Here is a 23,383-nt window from a genome sequence, read left to right as displayed (position 1 = left end):
TGATGCCAGTGTGGCTCCTGGGATGGCAGTGTTGGCCAGTCCTCCACTGTGTTTCAGACTGAAATATCTCTATTGGATGGATCACCATGATATTTTGTATGGATATTAATGGTTTCCAGAGGATGAGTTCTATGTTGCCAGTATCCTATGTTACCAGGGTCCTAAGCTTCCAGGGTCTTATATATGGTCCTATATATTCCTAAGGTCCAGTGTTCACAGGGTCCTTTATATTCCTAGGGCTCTGTGTTCTTAGGGTCCTATGTTCCAGAGATCTATGTTCCCAGCATTCTCAGAACCCATTGGCTGTATTCGGCGTCTGACTTCCGGCAGACGGTGATACAGCCTCTGGGGGCAGACCCCCAATTTTTTGGCATTCCGGTTTGATTTGGGTGGAGGAGGCGAATTTCCCGTTTCTGACTTCTGTTTATATATAAGTAAATATGCTGAACCATTGCAATGGATTCAGAGTTTGCAGTGACGCCAATTATGGAACTGCAGCACAAGAAACAAAAAACTTTTAAAAGAATAAATTAATTGAAAATTGGAAACTAAGCAATAAGGAGGAAGGGGGGGTGTTAAGGGTAGGAAAGAGGTCAAAGGTCAGGCTAAAGTGAGATATCCATAACAACCGACTATTCAAATCCAAACAGGTTTAGGTTAGGAAAAATTAACAACCTAGAAAGGGGGTCCAAAAACCTTGATGCACTCTTACTTGCCAATTTTAAGCTTATGTTTTAATCAATTAATGGCTCTTCATCTGATATGACTTACATACAGAGTAAACCAATTTTATTTAACGGACAGAGGATGACAGGAAAACTTTCTTGTTCACTGTACGAACACAATAGGAGGGTTAATGTGAGTAAACAGAACACTGAATTGGGAATAGGACCCAGGAAACATATAGATACACAGCCTCACATAGCTGCTAGCATGGCTGTAGACTCTCGGTCTTGTTCAATATGGTGTCACATGCACACAAAACATATATACTCATGCACACACAATAGCTGCTTCCTTTCAAATTTAACATTTAAGATTACATTTCATCATACATGTTTAAACATTAAATGCAAAACAGCAGGTTTAAAGTGCCTCACATCTGTCCCATGTGTGTTTCTGTCACAGTAAGCTCTGTGTTTCAGACTTTATGTCCACTGCTGTAAATCCACTGATGAGTCTGCTCCACCGTCCTCTTCAAGCTCTGTATGTCTGATGGAATTCAAACCAGTGGAAAATCTGAGGGAGCAAGGGCAGACAATCCATGCAAACCAATGAATACCAATGAGAAATGAGTCGCTCACTCAATTTTTTCCTCCTCCGTTTCACTCTCTTTCTCATTAGATTTTCAGACAGCAGTTCTGTCTGTCACCTTACAATGTCTGCACCGTCACTGCTGACCGGCCGTCAGTCGCTGCTGACTAAGCACTGAAATTTTCATAATCAGTATCTAACATCTATAAGGACACACTGGGTTATTGTTTACATATGGAAATCAGCCTTGTTTGGGAGTATTGTCAGGCTGGAGCATCACACCTAAAGCACTGTCCATTCATGTTTTTATCACCTCAAAAATAGTTTCCGATTTTTAGAAAAACACACCATTTAATTCTTTTATCTTTTCGCACCCTGATTGTTTCAACAGCCTCTTGTCTTTTTTTAAAAACACTATTGACAAGCTAAAGACTGTACAGACCTCAGCTCACAAGGCTTTTCATCAGAAAATTACACCTGTCTTCCCTCTTTATACACCGGCTCCCTGAACGGTTTAGAATTGATTTCACAATCTTACTCGTTATATTCAAAGGGGCACTGCACTGATCTCACATGTCAACATTTGTAATTTTTTTCTTCTGTATGAGCTCTGTCAAGTCTGAAAAAAGTATTTATTTCCCATCAGACAGGTTTCAGAAGACAGAAACCCTGGAGTGTTTTGAGTGCTTTGAGAGAGCGAGAGGCTGTTTACCTGCATCTCTAGTGAAAGATGTTGCATTATAAAATCCAATTTTTTTGGAGCTTGACCCCCATTAGGACTAAAAGTCAAGATATCTCAGCCGCAGCAGCATTGATTTTGAACATTCTTCTCTAAAGTCTATGCAAAACTAAATCTCTTTTAAGGTCACTCAAGGTGACCCTCCTCATTTATTTCTTACCTCTTGGTCCAAGATGAGCCTGTGTGTAGTCGAGACCCTCAGGAAGAGGTCTTTTGTTTGTTCCAGAGTCTAGTCTCTAAAGTAGACGGGACAGAGTCTATGTGGTCGGGGCCCTGAGGCTGTGAAATGGCCTGTCTGAAGAAATAAGTCTGGCTGAACCAGTATCACCTTTTCAATCTTCTTAAAACAGACTTTTATCCGAGATTATCCTGGCTTTACTCAATTTAGAGTTGTCCTTATTTCTGCTGCGTTATTTGTTTTTATTCTGGTTCAGTTTATTAATGTTTTTGGTCCTCTACTTCTCTACAGTTGCTTTCATTGGCACTGGTTTAAAAAGCTGAAAAGATTTTTCAAGCAAAAATATCATTCTCATGTACCAGCCTCTCAAATATGTGTTTGCCTCTTGTCCTCGTCTCATGATATTATACAGAATATCTATCTATTTTGCTGACATTCTATTAATCAAAGAATCAGTTCATTTATTGAGAAAATTGCTAATATCAGCCCTAAAAATGTCTGTTTTCTCACCAATATAATGGAACTAGATGGTACTCTGCTTGTGGGGCTCAAAATGTTACTGCTGTTGAAAAACTTAACAGCAAAAACACTTTTCCCACTGCCTTGTGCCATTATTGCCCCTCGCCGTTCTTTATCAAAGGTACTGTCGCAGAATGGGGGGAATTGATTGTCTCACCATTAAGCTGGCAGTGGAGGTGGTAACGTCAAATCGACGTCTGTGTAAAAGGGACAGGCAGCAGGACCTGTGGGTTTTGATGGCATGTTATGTGTGTGACCCACCATGGGAGATTTAAAAAGCAGCTAGCAGCAGTTAGCAGCTAACTCAAAGAAGCAGAAGAGTGGCTAAAAATGTCTGCAAACGGGAAAAACACTGAGGTCCAGGAGCTCTTTACCCTCCAAGCCGAGGACGAGATCAGCCACTATGTAACAGGGACAGTAAATGATTGGTATTGTCATGTTATGCCTTCAATATGTGAATGAAATGCTGCCGATGTGTATGCTGATGCTGTTACACGTCATTCCCATCATGCCTCTTTTGCTTCCAGGGTGCCAGCACGCTCCTCTAAAGACTCTAAAAGGATGTCTTTTTCCATAAATCAGAAAGACAATCCACAGATCTTGTTGTGCATGAGCAGTTTCATGTGGGAACTATTTTCTTTTTGAGTCTGTTGAATGTTTGAAATGTATTTTTGGGCGCTTTAAGCACCACAAACAGTCATCAAGTTCCATTATACTGGAGCGAAGGCAGACATCTCACCAGCCAATATCTGCAACATTCAGCAACTCACACCAAAATAATCTAGATTAATAAATAGCCCTATGGGTAAGAGGAAAAATATGTATTTTTGATTTTAGGGTGAACTGTCCCTTTAAGAAAAAAATGTTAGTTGCAGACTAAGTTTTACTTTAATTTAAAAGTACTTTACAAATAGATATTATCCCAGTACATTACATTGTAAACTCATACATACAAACACAATGTTATATTATTTAAAAAAACACACACAGTGTAAATTCTGCCCTCAGATGCTGTGCAGCAGCAGCAGCAGCAGATTTAAGGTTTTTCTCACTGAGTGCACCAGCAGCGTCACTAGCTCTGTTCACACTGTGCCAGATTCTGGCTGAACTGGTTTACATGCAAATAACACAGCAATCCCTCTTACAAAACATGGCTGTGAAAAACAATCTGTACATAGTCTCATACCAGGTAAAATATATTTCCTGGTATGTGTAAGGACCAGTTTATAATTTTGATTAAAGCCATGTCTGTCCCAGTGAACAGAAATGTGATGTAATCCCCCAGAGGAGACGTTCATAACATCAAATTTCCAGTGACCCGTCTCTCTGAATTTACCAAGCTTTATAGACAGAATCACTGTCTACCCAGCAGGCACTGTTGCTGCCTGTCACACTCTATCAGCTCCATTTCACAGCCATGTTTGTTTGCCTTCAAGAGCTGTGATGTTACAGAGCATCGTCCGTCTGTCGCAATCATCGCATTCAGTCATTCTTGGGCAATCTTTGAGTGGAAAACATAGCGTACACCAGGGAATGTGTGTGTGTGTGTGTGTGTGAGAGAGAGAGAGAGAGAGAGAGAGAGAGAAGGAGAATGTGTGTTGGAGTCATTATGTGAGACTTACTTCACGATAGTTTTGAGTTTGGTCCTTTGTAGAGTCATGATGAGCCATTTAAAGCATGTGAAACTTTTCCACTGCCTCTTAGGAAAGACTGTGTCTTGCACCATTTGGTCAACATTAGATAAGACACATCAACCAGAGCTGTAGCTGAGAAAACAGAGGTCATGTCTTCTTCCTTCTTTTTTCAGGAAATGTGGGATGTGAAGCATCTATTTTAAATTTTATGATTAAAAGTTACACATCGTGGGACTTTGTGCTTTATTTTAAGACTTAGTGCTCATAATACATTAAGTAATAACAATTCATCTGTTTTCCTTAGGAGATTGTAATCTTTCTTGGAGGGGTGAAAGCTCTTGGACCAGTGGTTCCCAGCCCGAGGGTTGAGACCCTTCAGATGGGTCCCTTTACAAATTTGAACGGTCAAAGCAGCTCTGTTTGATAAAAAAAAAACCCATATATATATCTTTTTTTTGTAGTTGTTTTCTGTGAAATAGTGAGTGGAAGACAATGTGTTGGCATACATTTCTGCAAACTCTGAACATGTCACATTTGCACATTTCATATGTCACATGTCCACGTTTCTAAAGTGACATAACATATAAGCTGGCTTTGTCATTAGAAGGTAGACAGGATGGTGTGTCACCTGGGTTAGACGCCTGCCAAATCACTGCAGATCACTGTTGGACACCAACAAACAACAAAACTGGTTGTGCTTCATAAGGCTCAGACACACCAAACTGACATCAAATGTCAACTGTTGTATTGCCTCACATCACCTGTGTCTCGTCCAAAAAGATAAGCCTGAACACAGCGCAAATGCCACAGCAAGCTCCCAACTAGCACGTATGCTGCTATCTGTGGTCTGTATTCATCATTCAAACAGAGAAACAGGACAGATTAACGATGCTAGTTAGCCAGTTAGCACATAAAAAACACATCCTGGTGTTAAAGAAGAAACAATATTTACCATGCGCTAGCGAACAATGACACAAAATTATTAACAAACATTTCTGCCAAAGAGCAATGGCTAGAAAAAAATCTTACTTAAAATAACAAGTTTGTTTCGATCTCATGCCCCCTTGACTTTAACCATCTGCTTACTTTCCTCACTTCCATTTCTCTTCTCGTGCAGTGAGCTTAACCCTATGGGCCCGAACGACGATAGTGTGTCCAAATTCACACCTGTTCTTCTCTACTGATTTTCTCTGCGACTGTTCTTCATAGCGAGAAGCCACGTATATCAAGTGAAACAGCGGAACTGTAGCTTTCCGACAAGACCAAGCACTTCACTCCACTTAGCTCAATCATGTTGTAACTAAGACATCCGCTGGAAAAAATATTTTTTTCACGGACCGTGACCGGAGTTATTACAGATACCGCTAATGGCTAACGGCGTCCCTGCTGTGCTGTCATCCCATCACGCTATAAATCCAGATCAATTGTCTACAAAATAAAAACCTGGCGAATTTCTTTACGATCCATTATACAGATCTTGTTATCAGTCACTTCATATAGTGAATATTGTATCTTACCACGTCTTAGGCTTGCGTGTGTTTCTCCCTGTCTATCCACATTTGTAGTCTGGCTTTCAAAATGCAAATATCTCCATATTGTCCAGTTGACACTCCATCAAACTTTGTATGACAAGACCACCACACTTCACCTTTGCGCACCCAGACAACTGAGGCCTAATTATGCATGCATGACAGGGCCGTAGTCACCATATTCATTGATATAAAAATTAATACAAAATACAGGCGCATAAAATCAAAATCAAAATCAACTTTATTTATATGGCACTTTTCATACAGCAGTAACACAAAGTGCCTCACAGAGGTTAAAAACAACAAAGATCCAAAACAGAAAACAAAAAGAAAAGAGAAAACCCAACCCTCCCACCCCACATAGAGATACGTAAATATACATATACGCGCGCACACACACACACACACCACACACACACACACACAAGCTATCACTAAAGAGACATGGCCTAGCACTGAGACCCGAGGCAAGGAAAAAGCCACCTCTGGGAGCCGTCCACACCGAGAGGGCCCATGGTCCACGGCCACAGGGAGCGCCACCATAGAGACCCCCCAACCCGGGCAGACATGAGGCCCCACACCGAGGTGCAGTGCCCTACAGCCACCCATGTCAGAGCGGTCTCCCGACGGCACCCGCATCGGGAGACCAGGAACAACTCTCAGTGTGGTAGGCCCCCATGAGGAAACACTGGAGCTAAAAGCTGAGGGACTAAAACAGTAAGATAGGATAAAAGGTCATCAACAGTCTCTGCAGCTCTGAGGTTCTCCGGCAGGCTGTCCCACAATCGGGGGCCATAATAATTAAATGCCGCCTCCCCGTGTGTTTTAGTCATAACTTGTGGTACGGTTAAAAGGCCGGTGCTGGAGGACCTCAGGATCCGCGAGGGTTGATATGGTAAAAGCAGGTCAGATAAATAAGAAGGCCCAAGACCGTTAAGACATTTAAAAACTAATAAAAGAACCTTAAAATTGATCCTGAAGCGCACAGGGAGCCAATGCAGCAATTTTAAAACTGGTGTAATGTGCTCCTGCCCTCTGGTCCTCGTCAGCACTCGTGCAGCTGAATTCTGTAATAATTGTAGATTTGAGATACTCTTTTTGGGAAGACCAGAGAGCATGGCATTACAATAATCTAACCTACAGGAGATAAAAGCATGCATCAGCACCTCCGTGCTGGCCTGAGAGAGAAACGGGCAGACTCTGGCTATATTCTTAAGGTGGTAGAAACCTGCCTTTGTTATGTTTTTAATATGTGGAATAAAACAGAGCTCAGAGTCAAAAATCACACCCAGATTTTTTTACAGATTGTGTTGGTTTAAAATCCTGTAGTTTTGGTAAAAGTTTCTCTCTCTGGCCTTCAGGACCAATAATTAAAACCTCTGTTTTGTCCTGGTTGAGCTGCAGGAAATTCACTGCCTTCCATGACTTTATATCTAAAATGCAGTTAAAAAGGGCATCAATTGGCCCTGTGTCATCAGGAGACACGGTGATGTACAGTTGCGTATCATCAGAAGGACATGGAATGATGGCAAATCTGGACAAACAAGATATAGCATGTGTATGTAGCATTTATAATGACTGTGATATGAGCTTAAAAGTAAAGACAGTAAAAATACTCCAGAAAAGGCCTAGGGCCCATAGGGTTAACTTGTAATCACATTGATTTCATTCACTGACAAGCTCAGCCAGCTCCGATTCACCATGCGGAAAAAAAGGTTGCAAGGACCGATGAGTGACAGCGGTCCAGGATACACTGCAAAAACAACTGCTCACCGATGGACTGACATTGACTAATGCTGGCTAATTTAAGCCAAAACATGACGTTTTCCTAGACACAATCAAGTGGTTTTGTGCCTAACCTAAACCACATGTTAACCACGGCCCTGTTGAAATGTAAGGTTCTGACATTTGCTACATAATAACATGCAAATGTAATGTATCCATGGTTTTCATAAAATTACCATTCTAACATTTTTTTCTGGTGATTGGGTTGGGATACCTACCTTTTTGGGTCACTAAAAATTCTGTAAATGAAGCAATCCAAGAAGGAAAATCATATGAGATATTACTTTATTTTCAGAGGTCACTGTTTAAGACAACCATGTATGAAAACTCTGGGACATAAAACAGTTTCGACATGAAGAAAAACTAACAGTATATGTATAACAAAACAGTTTAAAGAATTAAGCATGTTATGATGATTCATGTCTCTTCAAAGTGATCGTGGTTGTGTGTGTTTGTGGAAATACTGAGATACGATCTCAGTATTTCTAAAATCCTGGCTGCGGTGCTGACATTATCACACACACCACTCTGGTTTGTGCATTTTAATGTTTAGTTTCACTGACAAAACGATGAAAACAGCATGTAGAAGGATAACTCCGATGAGAAACTCAAGCCAAGAGCTCAGATTTTTTTGAGGAGTCAACTTCAAGGAGCAATTTCCATAAAAGCACACACACCGCTACAGAGAGTATTTAGTAACAAAGTGAGGATATTTACAGCCGTCCTTTGTTTCCAGGGTCTGCTTTTCAGTCTTCATTGACCAGATGCCAGTCTCAATTCCACACGTCTCAGGATCACATGTTTGGTGCTTAGTGATATCTCAGGGTTTCAGACTCTCCCTGGAGGATCCAGATACAGGGCATGAAAATGACCATGAGCCAAAGCTAACCATGGCTGGCACTGCAGGGCTAACTTGAGAAGCAGCAGCAGCAGCAGCAGAAGCAGCAGCGGCAGCAGCAGCACTCTAATCCACGATAACTTGCTTTTTTTTTGTGCCTATGAATAAATGAAGCTCAACATTCTGGAAAGAATTAGGTCTAGGTTTTCAGCCAGCATGATTTCTGACACACCATGCAAATTTGGATTTGGAGTCCTCCCATTTTTTCTCCCCCAAAACTTTATTGATGAAAATACAATAACACAATTACATTTTATTATAACAAGAACATTTAGGAAAGTGAATGAAAGGTACAGTCAAAGCTTATGTGGCACTACCATGCAAACTGCAAAACTTTTGTAGGGGCTCTTTTTGTTTTTATGTACATTTAAAGAAGAGTAAAATGTGAAGCCTTGAAGGAAGACTGCAAATATGGGTGTCATTTTGTACATAAACAACATCCACAAGTGACGTTTCAAGGTGCTGAATGCTCCTCTTCAGACTGCGTGAGGAGGAGCTTTGATAGTTTTAATGTCATTTTAGAAAAACAACATTTGTAAATAATTCACAAATGTGTGTAAAGCAATTTTAAACATCTTGTCTCATGTAATGAAAAGCTGCATTAGGTATAAAGATTATGTATTATCTTGTGACTTCTCTTTAGATGAACAACTTGTGAAAGCATCAAAGTATCATCAGCAGTACTGATGTGGAGGTTGTACAAAATTTTAGATTAGGTTTCTTTATAAATAACCCCCCTCATGATATCAGTCTTGCATCTTAAAGTTAAAGTTAAAGTCCCACTGACTGTCACACACCTGAGTGTGTCAAATTTGTTCTCCGCATTTGACCCATCTCCTGAGGGAGCGGTGAGCAGCAGCGGTGCCACGCTCGGGAATCATTTGGTGATCTAACCCCCCAGTTCTAACCCCTGATGCTGAGTGCCAAGCAGGGAGGCAGTGGGTCCCATTTTTATAGTCTTTAGTATGACCTGGCCAGGGATTGAACCCACGACCTCCCAGTCTCAGGGCGGCTTATTTGTTTAATGATAATGAGCACATATATGCTTACAACAAATTCATGCTGACTTGTCTACCAATGGAGAATTTGCATCTGTTTGCAAAACTATTGCATGGTCTGTCTTATTTAATGGAAAGAAATATTGTCTTTAAAGTCATTAAAAATTTAAACCACAACCAAATTAGAATCAGTGGTCTAGATAACACTTATTAAAATGCAATAATTAGCATATTCAAAAATACATTTCACAGACAAATAGAGACCACTTCAAATCCTCTAGGAAATTATTTTGGAATCAATTAATTGAAGATAATAAATGGAATAAAAAATGGGTCATTACCATATAAATTCTGCATATCCAATAAGGATTGAGAAACACACAAATAACCCTGCAGAACATGTTATCCCCAATTAATTCCATGCTTCACTGATAATAATGTTAATTGTAGCCTCATTAATTAGAATCACTGACTAGTATCAAGTTGAGGACCTTAACATAACATAGTACAAATAAAAATAGAGAGTAAAATATAACAATTAAATATAGCAAGGAATATGTTTCTTACATACTCAACCAGATTATGAATAAATAAAATTAAATATTAATAAAATTAAATACATGACATAAAACCTACTTTTATATGATTAGAACATTGTATTATTAGTAGTATATTATATATAATATGTATGAATATACGTAATTTGGGTATTTTTAAATATATTTAAAAAAGCGCTTTTTTTTTTTTACACTTTTTAATTTAAATGAAAAAAAAAGGTTTTTTTAGCTATATTTTTTCATAGTTTTTGCTGCAGTTTTCTTCCATCCTTTCTACGTCTCTTGATTTTTGCAGGACCTGCTTTTATATTTTAATGTGTGTATTTCAGTTATTCTGTGCCACTATCAATCATGGGCGTACAGTATCTGTATAAGTGACAGGTGTGTGGAGTGTATATGTTTTTATTTTGTTTTTATTTCATATAATTTGTACCTTTGTACTGTTGTATTCTTTGTTAGTCCTCAGTATTTTCCCTTTCTCTCTAGCTTCTGACTCTTGAGCTGCTGTAACGTGTAAATTTAATTAAAAATTATCCTTTTTTATGTATTTTTATTGTTAATTAAGTTTTTTGTCAACATGTTAATGTAATTTTTTTTTATTTTTTATTTTTTTTATCTGATGTTTATTAGTATGTCACTCTTTGTGTAACTTCTTGTGCTGCCTTCTTGGCCAGGATCCTCTTGAAAAAGAGATTATTATCTCAATGAGAATTCCCTGGTTAAATAAAGGAAATATATAATGCACCAGTTCCTTGTCGTGAAATATGAATAAATAAAAACCATATTCTGATTGTGATTTTCTCACGTGGATGTCGTCCAGGGAGTATATTATTACGTCATATTCGGGCGCCCACTAGCAAACAAAAACGTGCCATCATCATGTCGCGACAGCCATTCTCTCCAGTCGGTGGAGAGTCAGGAGACGAACAAACCTGGCGGCTGTTGAGGAGCCTATGAACGGCAAATCACTCACAACTGACACGCTGTTTGGTCTCACTGGATGTGTTTTCCCTCCTGTGATGGTCGGACGCCATCGCATGTCGCCCAGTCAAACAACAGAGCCAAAGGGGCGACCAAAAAACACTCCATTTGTCAATTTGACAGAGCAGCTAACGTTAGCGGTGTTTTACTAGCCAGCTAACATTACACGAACACGGCTTGTAGAGGCTAGTTAGCTCCCCCAGCTAACGTGCTAGCCTCTGTTAGTTACAAACACTTGACTTGCTGCTGGTGGAGGAGCCCAGGAGCGAAGAAGGAGCGTTTTAACCTCACCGGAGCCTGTGCCGTTAGCTTCACCAAGCTCCAAAGGATATATCTCGGTTTGGATACACGACCAAGAGGAATCACTGGAGAGGCCTGCTGTCTTTGTTCACCTCCACATTTCTGAGGTAAACACAGTATAAAATCACAAAGTGCAAGATCATAACTGGGGGATATTGTAGCGATGGACCAGTGGAAGTGGGCCTAGCATTAGCCAGCTAACGAGTAGCTCCTTCGCTAGCTGAGTTAGCATTGCTAACGCTAGTCAGCTTAACGCACTTCTGTTGATGTGGAGCTTGTTGGCTTTTTGAAAGAAGTTGTCGGTGTCAGGTTCGGCTCTCAGTGGCCGATCGTGCTCTGTCGTAATGTTTGCATCGTTTGTTAAAACAATCTGACCGAGTTTGGGAAGTGTAGTGGCTCACTTCGCTGCTGAAAGTTTGGCTTTAAAACAAGCTGCACAAACTTGAGTCAAACGCTGCACTGAGAGAAGTTCAGTCCGCATGCAACACGTTCATTATGTAATAATAATAATAATAATAATAATAATAATAAACGTTATTTATATAACACATTACGTGGGCCGTAGCTTAAAGTGCTAAACAATAAAGTGACTAAACAACACAATAGAAACAGGCAAGTGCAAATTCTGCAGGATTAAACCAAATAATAAATGAATAACAAACAGAAGAGGCAGCAGTTAGCAACAACAGATATGCTAAGAATAAAACGTGAGAAATAAAGTTAAATAAAGGCATAATAAAATAAAATAGAAAGAGTTTGAGTTAATTAAAGGCAGTGCTTTGTAATGCATTTTCAGTTGTTAAAAAATGCTCACAGAGCTTTCATCTTCTGCAGCCTTAGTCAATAGTGTTGTTGCCTTTTTTCTTACTTGTGTGATAGTTTGATAAACAAAAAGCCTTGTCGCAGTGTTCAAAATATGAAGGTGTAATTTAGGAGCTACATGATCGGGCTTTCTCTTGATTTGATGGAGGCATTAAGTCCCAGATGCTTGCAGACCCCATGCAAAGTTAACCTGTGCCACACTTATGTAACATTGGCTAAATCCAGATGTTCTTGGGGGGGGCACAGTGACAACAGTTTGTAGGTTGTTTGAACACACTGGATTGCTCTGATCTAACAATGCACAGGAGCTATTGTACTTTTACAGAAGGCAGTTTCTTAAGTAATGGTGGCTTTGCTGATTGTTAGACAAGCTAAACACTGTCCCATGTCTCTAATCCAGTAATCCAGTCATCAATAACAGCTCTCAAATAAATCCAATCTCCTTGAGGGGATTGTGGATATTTGGGATTGTTACCTGGGTACTTGTATCACTGTAGACAGGATTTTGTTTATCAAGTTCTAGATTATTAAAGTTTCTGATTATCTGCTGCAGTACAGCCTTGTCTTCTTGATATCCAGCAGATCTGTCATGTCTGTACTGACCGAGCTTCCTCAGTTGTTGAGGATGAACCCAGCTTGGTTTCTCGCTGCTTTAACCACTCTGGTCTCCATATACTGTTTTATAAAGGAAGACCAAATTACAACAGATTTGTCCTCTGCATTATTTACTTTACTTCATGAAGTAGACCATCATTATGCAATTTTTGTTTTATTTTTTTGTTTGTTGACTAATTTTAGTCAAGGATGCTCCTGCACGGTCTCTCAGCTGCCAGATTTCTATGAGAGTACTCCAGCTGGCAAATTCAGGTTTTTCAGAACTGGGATAAGGTTTCTGATACCAAGATATGATGTTTACACGTGCTTCACGTAACCAGGATAGTGCTACAGCACATTCACTTTCAACCTGAGTTTAACCTCTTCACTTCATGTCTTCAGTAGTGAAATCAGTGGGCGTGTGTTCACACAAACTCACGTCTGGAACTGTTCATTATGTGTTACTGTTATGCATCAGAATTGCACAGAATTACATTGCATAAGTAGTACAGAAAGTTTTGGTTTCACTTCTCTCCACACCCTGATTCTCTGTTGTCTGATCATATAGTGTCTTTCTTGTGTGCAGTTTCTAGTCTGGAAGTTCAATTTAAACTTCAACTTCAACTAACACTGAAATAAATTACAATCCCTAATGGAAAAGACAGTTCACTGAACAGGTGTCCAAAGCATGTTAAACCAAGGTCAAGAGGAGGGGTGTGAAGGCAGGTCAAATAACACACGTTGACACAGCAGGCACAGGTTTAACCTTCTTCACTGTGTCTGTTTCAAGATTACTTTGTCTCCAGGGAAATTCGCCTTGGACATAAAGGCCACCACATAAACAGACACAGTGCAGAAACACAAGTAAAGCATAGCACAGACACGTGCAAAAATAAAGTGTATGTGTGCAACATAGCTCCTCATTTTACACCACTTTTATGTCCTGGCTTTAGAAGATTCACTGGTAGAGGGCAACCCAATCACCAGAAAAAATGTTGGCATCATATGTTTCTGCAAACCACAGATGCGTCACATTAGCACGTTATTTTGGAGTGGATACGCTGAGACTTTACGTTTCAGCAGTGTTTTCGGTAACGCATGGTTGTGGTTACGCACGAAAACCACTTGGTTATGGTTATGTAAAGGTAATATTTTGGCCTTACATACCTGGTTTTGGGTGCACAGTCCTGGCAGGAAATGCAATGTCTTGGTAAAAAAAAATACATCTGCCTTACAACGAAATGCCTGCGCTTGGAGGCTAAAAAAAAGCATGTGAAAATACAGCCAGCAATGGCTCGCTAAAACACAACCACTTTTGTCTGCAGCTTGGCAGGCTTCTCGTCTAGGTAACATGCTGTCTACAGTCCCCTTCTCCTCCCGATGACAAAATTAGCTTGTATACTATATCACTTAAATTTGATATGATGTGTACGAAACATGAAAATGTACAGTGTTTGTGGTTTGTAGAAACATGCAGTGCCAACATTTTCTTCTGGCGACTGAGCTGTAGAAGGATGACAGAGTTTTTATATCTTCTCCAGTTTGTAATTGGACTCTATCATCTACCTGATGGGAGCCGTTTGTATTCCGAATGCAGGACATGAAAGATGTAGACTAGTGGCTCTTATTTCCTCTCCAGAAGATGACTGCTTCGTCCCCACCCTACCTGCCAGTTGAGTGAATTCACTTGGCCTCTCAGGTCTGAGCCTGTCCCTCTTGAGGTAGCAAGAGTAAGGAACATCTGTCTCTTGGTCACCACAAGTGGTTTTTCATGCGACAGAAACAGCATGGTAAAATGTGTGGGTTACCTTGAAGGTCTGAAAGCTGTAATAAGAAAACAATGAAAGGAAAGAATATATAGATGATGCTTTTTCTGGCGGTTGTCTTTTGTATTTTGGGCAGTATCTTCAAGGACAATGTCAGATGAGAGTCCTGTCTTGACACAACATCCTCGAGGTGAGAAATTGAACATTTCTTTTAGGCTATATAAAACAGATTACAGGAATGCGAGTGCGAAGATGCTCTTCTTTTTGCTCAAGCTCCGTGTGATGATGCACAGAGCCAGTCCACAGAATCCAACTGTTTACACACAGTCAGTCGACTTGTAGAATAGATACTTTACTATTTGCTTTTCAAATCTAAAACTACTCTGAGAAGACTTTTTCCTTTTTAGATAATTTAAAACAACTCTCTGTAAAACCATCATGAGAAGTCAACACCTCTCTGAGACAGTGTCAACAAAAGCTGAACACAGAGAGCTTAAAGACAGGGTTTATTTCAGTGCTGTTGGTTTGCGTTGGGCTTTGAAGCAGTTACTTATTTTAGTGAACATTTTTAGCAACATACTGTCAAGAGGTGCTTTGGAAGGCATTTGTGCAGCAGATGAAGTAGTCTGGACAGCCAGCAACATTTGCAGGTTTCCCACTTAATGCTGGGAATCTGGCTTAATTTGTTGAAGTTTGATATTTTGGCTTTTCATCAGCTTCAACAACCTACCGTACTTCTGTTACAAACACAACACTACTGACTATTCATCCAAATAAAAAAGAAGTTTGGTCCTAATTTAACAGTTTTGTGATTGCCGAGTATCAAATGAATCTATATGTGTATAGACTTTGTCTTTGTCTTTGATAATGTGCCATATACTGTGTGCATGCATGTCCTTAGAGGAGATATTAGAAGAGATCCATTGAGGACAACATGTTAGTCACAGTCACCAGAAATAAGTTTCTTTATTTGATTTATCGTCAACAGACAAGAACCACTTTGTTGTCTGGAGTTCAGCCCGTTCAGTTTCACCTTTGGCTTGATAAAGCAGCAATGTATTGAAAGCTCATTCGAAAAAAATAGAAAAATCATATCTGTACCAGTAACTTAGGAATCTATAGTAAGTGTGGGGACTTTGATTTGATCTCAGATACTAGTATTTTCATATTTTGTGCCCTTGTGGCATGCACACTCTTATTACTGTTCATCCGGTCATGGTCCAGTAATTGATAATTTTGCATCCTAATGTGATGAATGAAAGAGGCTGTTTATTATCCACAAACCAAGCAGCTACAGTTTTTTATTACCCACAACAAGTCAAACTACTTTTTATGTATCCCTCTGAAAGTGCATGAACATAGACTGAACTCTCAGTTCATTGTATGATGTCACGCGGGACATGTGTTCCTCCATCTAACCGTTAAGATCATATATATAAGTAAGGATTAGAGAAGTACGAAGATAGGCTGGCGATACCGAGACAAGAATGGCATATTTTCAGTTCACGTGGATCAGTGTGATGAAATACTATTTTTCTGGCTGTGATTGTTGTTGCAGGCCCTCGGAGAGTGAGAGATGAGGGGTATCCTAGACTTTGTTTGCAGAAAGCTTCACATTCCCACACTCCTGACTGTTGCCGCGTAACTGACCCCAGGGCCTTCCTAAAACTATTCTCATATGGACAGTGAGATTTCCTGGCTTTGAAGCTCGTATTGACAAAACATGAAGGGGGGGTATGAGTGAGTTTAGTTATTGAGGATGTCAACAGAGGAGACGTGTTTCAGGTGGCGTACATTCCTGGAGACACGACTGGTCTTTTTAGAATTAGAAACAATTAAAAGCACATTTGTAACCTACATGCATAAGTGAAACTAATAATTGGCAATAAACTCTTTGTTCATCAGGCTTATTTTGTGGATCTGGGTTGATAAGATATTCCCTGTAGGCAACAGCTTATCCCTCTGAATGTTTAAGCTACAATTAAACATATATAATCTTGGATTTCTGGGGAAACTGCTTTGATACAAAAGTTTCTTTGGATTTGTTGACTATTTCCTCCTGATTTTGCTGCTTTATACCACATCTCTTGTCACTGTTATCTCATCCGGGGATGCTTTATACAGGTCTTTCCTTTTTTAAGGCAAATTTTTTGGTTTTCGTCCTTCTTTGACCAAAGAGAGAGAAACAGGAAACATGAGGAAACTTGCAACTAGGACTGCCCCCTCTAATGCTTCGTTCATGTGGAAACAGGGAGACTGTAGACAGCAAACCCCATATCATTTTAGTGGATGAGAACAGGATGGTAAAATTAGGCGAAGCCATCTGAGAATATTGGCAATGGTAACGGTAGATGGCAGCATGGCAGGCTATAACCTTTGATAAAGCAAGACTTGTCTTAAACCAACTTGTAAGTACAAACTAACTAACGTAAATAGCAATACAGTGATGGAAATGAAAGACAGCTCTATTCTCAGCTCTGCTGCTAAATGTTAGCAAAATTGGCTACAACCTCTTCAGCCGTTGCTCAGTCTGTTTGACTCCATGGTTAATATGAACAGGACTTTGATAACTGAACTATGACCACGACACAATCTTCTTTTTTCTTTAACTGGGTGGAAATCCGATATCTGGAAAGCCAGATATTCGGCCTAAAGTAGCTCGAAAAATTGTGATTGGGATACTTTAAACAGAAGTCTGCAGTCACAGTTGAACGAGGGATGTTGGGATTATATGATTTGCATTTTATAGATTTATTGATTATATACCTCCTTGTCACATGTAGCTTGCAAGTGAGGTTCATGCTGTCCCATAAACTTCCCTCTGTTTTTTGTCAGTCCCTCAACAATTGAGAAGGCATTACAGGTGGTCCAGGGCAAGAACTTCTCCTACTAGTGCGCCCTCTGTTAAGTTGTTGTCATGTAAATAGACAGTGTAATTGTACAGTGGCGTCCAGTTTTTAGGAGACAAATCAGGAACACTTTGGCAGGATATAGAATAATGAGATCTGGAGTACATGGTCATAGTAGGATCTTTCAAAACAAAGTGCAGACACTACCGTTTGGCATAAAGAATGTCTTCATCAGAGTCTTAAGAGACTATGGCAGTGTAGATGTTTAAATTTGCTGCCATACATTGGAGATACCCCCAAGTCAACAAGGACCATCTGGTTTATGGTCGTGGAGGAAGTGGAAAGGACGAGGAGGTCGAGGACCGAAGAGAGAAGCATCTGTGTTGAAGTGCAGTGCTTTAGTAACGCAATGAGTGCAGTCTGATTAGAATGGGCAGTCCTCCAGACCTTTTGGGACCCAAAACAAGGTTTAGTGAAAGGGACATTTGGATAATGAGTGATTCATGACATCCGCTGGATTGGGGGGAATTGATGAGGGTAGTTTGATGAGCATCCACAGCTCAGAGAGGAGAGAGGGGAAGGGACTGAGGGCACAAGTCAGGTCCTCTGGTCAAGATGAGTTTGAGGACTTGGGAGATTAATGATTATGATGTCAGTCCAGAGTTTAAAAAAGCAGTTAGATTTTCACGTGATGAATGGATGTTTTAGCTGCAGAGCTTGAGTTTAGAGGGGAGAGTGAAAGTGGGAATTGTTACTTGAGTCAGTCTTGTTAAATGTGCCACTTACTTTTTATCCATTTTAATGAATTCAGACAATCATGGGGTTGTTGAGGATGGATGTGCTGCTCTAGAGGAGAGAGGACAGGGGATAGAAAGAGGATGAGAGGAGAGATAAAAATGTAGATGTGAAGGAATTGGTGGAAAAAGAGAGAAGACCAAGTGGAGGAAGTATAGTGAGTGTGGTGACTTATTTAGAGGAGTTAGTAAACTGGGGAATGGAGAAGGAAACAAAACATGAAGCGAAGCAAAAAGATTAGCGGAGCAGCCTCTATAAAAGTCCAGCCTGCCGTCAGCATTGTGTGTGTGTGGGCAGAGGCACTTGAGAGAAAGTGAGATCAAGGAAAGAGGAAATTAAAGGGCTTTTCTGTGGGGAGGTCCAAGTCACCTTGAAGAGAGAGGGATCTCCCATCTCCTGGAGATCTTAAAGAGAAAAAAAAGTCTCTAAGAAACCCATCAAGTAGGACTTCGGGGCAACAGCAGACAACAACATCAAGGAGGGTGGAAATAAAGGTTAGGCTGCAAGTAGGTCAAATGTTTGGATTTTATAACACACACGTTAGGCCTTTTATCTTCCTTCCCTCCTCCAAAGCAACTCTCTAGCCTCCCAAAACTCCTTATTGCTGCGTCCAGAATCCCTCCTCTGTTCATGCATTCAGTACTCCTTACCTAATAAGGAGTTTGCTCAAAAGTGAGCAGTGAATTTAGGTTTTGGAGGCTTGTCATTTTATTTTATCGATCGCTGAAAGGTTTAGAGTCACACAACAATTTTTGGATCTATAAACTCATTACATTGTGGGCTTGTTAGCAGAAAGTAGCCTAATTGCCATGGACAGTATTATTTTAACTTCCTTGTGTTTTTAACATAAAATTTCACACTCATTTTGGACACTCAAAAGCTTTAAGGGTAAATTATGTACACAATATATTTTATGGGGTGTTAGTTTGGCAACAGCATATGTTTTTGCTCTTGATGCATGTTGGCTAGCTACTTGCCAGCAGTAGGAGCAAACAAGTCGCTAATGGTGTGATGACGGGCTGATTACTTTGCGTACGGATACCTTACTTTAGTTCCAAAACAGTATCGTGTTGGGGATTTTACAGGAGGTAATGAAGAGAGATACATGTTAGAGGCAGTTGCTGCAGAAAAGCCTGTGACAGCCTATAAAGATCCATTATTCTTTTTGTTAAATCATGCTTTTTCTGTGGCGTGGTATCAAATATTCTGTGGTCTGGTTCCAGTCGCTGGTCTGGAGTTGACAGTCCCTGAACTCTACATAGCCACATGAATGTGAGGCATGCTTACACTAGCATCCACACTCAGTAGCACTATGGCTTCATCTCACCTGAGTCCATTTGAAGCATTGGGAGACATAGGTACTTGCAAGTGTAATATTTAGTAAGATTGGGTAAATACAAGGAATGGGCATGAGTACTTGAGTACACAATTTGGGTGTCAGTATTAGATCAACATATAGAGTAGGTACCGCCCAACCTCCAACAGGTGAACATGACTATTCTATTTTTTTGTCATTTAAATGGGTAAAATCTTATCATGAAACACGAGCAGACTACAGCTGTGGGAGTTTGAGCTCTGTGCTTGGAAACATTGGTGCGAGTTTACCTGCAAACACACACACTGGCAGGGCTAACTGTTTGCATCACATAGCAAACATGCCCTAACGGTCATTAATGGGTTTAACAACAGAGTTGTGCTGTTTTGGTGTTGATGTAAGTTCGTTTGCCTGGAGTCGGAAGTTCGTGGTGTCTTTGGTGTCAGCTTGTGCTAACCTGGCAGACGTTGAACTGACCGTGAGCAGAGCGGCTTGGAGATGGTCTTTTGGTGCTTTGTCTAACGTATGTAATGACAGAGTTTTCCTATGTTAACTTTGGATTTATGGTTTAAAAGGTAATTAAATGATCAATAAATGACATTTAAATTGCACTTGTTGACCACTTTATATTCCACAGTACTCTAATAATTTAATGAGCGTATTCTTACTTAAAATGCTCATCCCTAGTAGTTCTAGTTGTTATGATATGTAGTCTCAGCTGTAAGGGTATTATATTTTAGCATCATGGGGTTGAATACTGGAGTGAAACTATATTGTTGGTAAATGATGTGGAAGGTGATGTTTTCAGATATTAATCAGATAACGTTCTGTAACACGGAACCTGTCTGATTGAAATTACACTGAGTTTGTGAGTTATGTAAAGTTGTTGTGTCTGTCAAAGAAAAAGTTGTCAGTGTTGAGATTCATTTCACAGTTTTAATTTACCTGAAACTTTTTATGTATTCACTTCTCAGGCCTTGCTGTTATTCAGCACTCTAGTATTGTATACTCTTGTCACGCTTACGAAAAAATGAAGCTCCATATCTTAAAATTTAGTATTTCTTTGTTTGTTTTATTGCATGCTTTCATCATCCAATTCCTGCATCTATACTGCTGTTATCAATCATGTGATGGTATTTTCTGGTTCGTGCTTCCTTAATATGCTTTCCTAATGAGTTTTCAGGGTTAACTGGAAATTTACAGGCAACTACAGCCGAGCGTGGGTGTGTTCTGCAGTTGTGAATGGCCCTCTGCTCTGTATCTGTGAGGCACAAGGAGCACGTTAATAATTCAGTGCTGTGCCATGTAGCTCTGAGTTGGTTAATGAACACAGAGAGGAATCTCCCAGGCATATTGCTTTGATGTGGGCTATACTGTGAACGCTGTGTGACATAGTGGGGGGACGAGAGGAAGTCGCAGATTGGGACATAACAAGTCAATAGTGGATATATTATAGTTCAAAATTATGCTGTGGCAGACAGATTTTAAACTAACTGAATACAGATAGGAGAATGGAGCACAGTCTTCATCCTGTCCTAGGAGAGACACCTGCTTTGTTTCTTGGTGCTGAACAAGCACATTTTTAACAGTGCCAGTGTCCTTTCACTCATCATATCTACAGGAACACAGTGTTAGCACAAAGAGCAGACCTTCCAGCTGTAGTTTTTTGACAAATTTCTCTCCGAATAGAGTCCACATTTGTGGATTTGAATCAATAAATTCACATGTTTGAATCATCAATTAATCTGTACACCCCCACAGTTTTAAGACTGAAGCGGTAACCAGTTCTTAAAATGATCAGTAGTGATAGACAATATTGGTGTAAATTACAAGTTTCATCACAATACAATACTATATTGCTTCTTTGGACAACAATACAATATTTGCTGATACTATGGGATTTTGTTTTGATTCAAATCAAGGTCCTGTGATAGGGTTGTAATGCTATGAGATTTTCACAGTACGATAACCATCTCAGAAAATATTGTGGTTTCACGGTATCACAGCATTACAGAAATTATATCAATCAATGACCCTTAAAGGACTGAAAAGTGGAAGTGTTATTGTTGGTTGGACAAAGGTTTTATTACTATAATTGAAACTTAAGAACATTTTGTTAATGGAAGTATCCTTTTTGAAGATAAAAAATAAAGGGAAGATTCTCTGTCCAGTTGCATATTTCTTTTTTGTCAATTTTTATATCATGTTATACCTTAAAACCAGTATATCTCTGCAGCCCGATCCTGCGATCAACATGAGACGATATCAGTTAATATCTTGTCTTTTCTTTAGCTGCTTGCCATGCTCTGCCTGGCACTAGGCCGCTAGAACTGTTTTAATGTTTAGGAGGGAGGTGTGCTTGGACAGAAATGGTACCTTGAAAATTTCACAATAAAGGTGGCATGTTTTAAAGAGGACAATATGTGTTGATGTTATTACTTTAAATTGATAATATTTGATTGTTGATTATTGAATTGGTACATCGATCCAGATTAATGTATTGATCTCCTAATGAGCAATATGAAAAATATATTATTGTATGTAAAGGCGTGTATGTATCATCTGTGGTATCAGTAATTTTCTGAAAATTCAATTGAGGATCAGTTTTCAAAGAAATGAATTAGGCCTAAACATTTCATCAAGTCAGCCTCCTCACTTAAAACCTACAGTAACTGGTGTTTTTGGCCACATAAAAGCAGCAGCTTGTGAACACAGCATGAACATGTTACTAACTTTTAATTTGATACAGCTAAATTATTAGCAAATAGTTCTTTATTTACACATTTGGCAGTTAGGGTGCAACATTATCATTTGTTTGGTTTCCTGTTTATGGTGATGAATATAAATCCAATATTCACTCTGTTTTAGCTCTGTTTTTGGTCTCTACCAACTCCTGAGAGGAATTTTTGGCTCTTTAGCTGCTAAACGCTGCTAAACTATGTTCACCAGCTTGTTGCTAAAAGTATCAGTCTGCTTCTTGATTTTCTGCCTTCTCGGGCAAAAAACAAGGTTATGAGTGATGAGAGTGAACCAAAACGGTTAACTTCACTTTCAGAAAGCTAAACAGTGATCTGAAACTCAATATAAAGCTCAGTCGGAGGCGCTGCAGACTCTTTTCTGTAGATTTATCTTTACAAGTGTCCTCATTCACATTGTTGTCATTTGATATAGTTTTACAAAATATTTAATATAGCTCCTGTAAATTCAAGATTGCCTCAAGCATTTCTACTCATTGACTGATTATTTAGTCAATAATCTAATACAGCCAACTATAGATAGAGTTATAATGGAATAATGACATCATTGGTGGTTGGTTAATTTCTATTGTCTCATGATATATTTTTCATATCACCCAATAGGCTACTAATCAAAAGTTTAATTAGTATTGCTGTAGTCATTAGTATGAAGCCCTTAATGCATTCATACTGACAGCAAACATGGGTTTATATCATGTCACAGTGTTGGTGTGAAAGCGATATGAGTAGCTCCACAGCACACAGATGCATCTCCTGCCTTGGTGTGATTCGCTATCAGAGGCTCTGGGGCTTTCAGCTCAGACCTTTTCCATCTTGCCTTAATACAATTGCATCTCTTCACTGCCACCCACAACTCATTCCCTCTCAAATGCCCACCAGTCCTTCTCTGAGACTGCAGCAGAGGTGCAGGATGAAAACCATTTGAAAGGAGGCCTCTCCCAGCAGAGGTCCTGTTGGCATGGAAACGCCTGTCTTTGTGAATGGAGGCTTCTTTTACACGCCTGGTCAGAGGTTTCCCACTGTCTCATGGTCCAAGAGGACCCTGTCAGGCTGCTTACAAGCAATAGTTTACCTTTACAAGTTCACCAAAACCTGAGTTTATATTGGTTTTATG

General features: G+C 39.7%; 1 protein-coding gene across 2 annotated transcripts in view; it reads left to right on the top strand.

The window, feature by feature from the left end:
* Window positions 1-10,988: 10,988 nt before the first annotated feature.
* Window positions 10,989-23,383, top strand: part of fbxw7 (F-box and WD repeat domain containing 7) — a 162,471-nt gene continuing 150,076 nt past the window's right edge. For both annotated transcript variants that reach the window (XM_049571245.1, XM_049571244.1), the window contains exon 1: window positions 10,989-11,479. The gene's annotated coding sequence lies outside the window, so the exon portion shown is untranslated. The remainder of the gene's footprint in view (window positions 11,480-23,383) is intronic.

The sequence above is a fragment of the Epinephelus fuscoguttatus genome, linkage group LG3 (genome assembly GCF_011397635.1).
Source record: "Epinephelus fuscoguttatus linkage group LG3, E.fuscoguttatus.final_Chr_v1".
NCBI classification, from domain to species: Eukaryota; Metazoa; Chordata; class Actinopteri; order Perciformes; family Serranidae; genus Epinephelus; species Epinephelus fuscoguttatus.
This window is presented reverse-complemented; position numbering and strand designations above follow the sequence as displayed.